Genomic DNA, 768 nt, shown 5'->3' with positions numbered 1-768 from the left:
TTAAACCAAGCCCATTAATTTGATCATGAGTCCCAATGCCCCCTTTTCCACTCTAACTATGTACGCCACATCTTCTATTTTTCCATCGTACACTTCATGAACCATCCAATCAGTGTCGAACAAGAAAAAGGGAACCAATCAACCAAGTTTATAGAGGTCACTAATATCAACATCCACATTGATTTTCGTAGTACATTGAATGGAACTAGCCACTCTCCATAGCAAGAAACACGTGATTCGATAGTTGGAATGATAAGTATATCATGAGTTCCACTCCCAACAAATACAACAAATAAAGTAATCATGACTACTAAAAAACTTGCGATCCTAAGTGTGACTCGGATGATTCAAACAAGATGTCTTCTACATTAAGTAGAGCGTAAATTGAAAATATAACCGATATGAATATTGCTAAAAATAAATATGCTTTTAAGTTGGTGCACGATAACTCGTAAGTTATGGTTTTTGTGACAGGAAACATTTCGTACATGTTCTGGGATGAGTCGATATAAAAACCTAAAACATTATTGACGACCAAGAAGAAAGAGAACATAATGAAGGCCCGACATCAGGATCACCAATGAAGGCCCGACATGGTCCCTAAAGAAAATTATTGGTGACATCAAGCAACCAAAAACCAAAAAAAAAGATAACCACTACACGAGGTCTTGTTTTTTTGTTAAGCTCATCGCCAAATGAGTGATCGAGATCAGCAACATAACCAATAAGAATGGCGGCAATTGCAATAGCAATGTAGCCAAAGAAGAT

At 36.8% G+C, this 768-nt stretch overlaps 1 pseudogene; it reads right to left on the bottom strand.

Moving 5' to 3' along the window:
• LOC131619770 (sucrose transport protein SUC8-like) lies at nucleotides 1-768 on the bottom strand (annotated as a pseudogene).

The sequence above is a fragment of the Vicia villosa genome, linkage group LG7 (genome assembly GCF_029867415.1).
Source record: "Vicia villosa cultivar HV-30 ecotype Madison, WI linkage group LG7, Vvil1.0, whole genome shotgun sequence".
NCBI lineage: Eukaryota > Viridiplantae > Streptophyta > Magnoliopsida > Fabales > Fabaceae > Vicia > Vicia villosa.
Note: the sequence above shows the minus strand (reverse complement) of the source record. Positions and strands in the feature narration are given on the sequence as shown.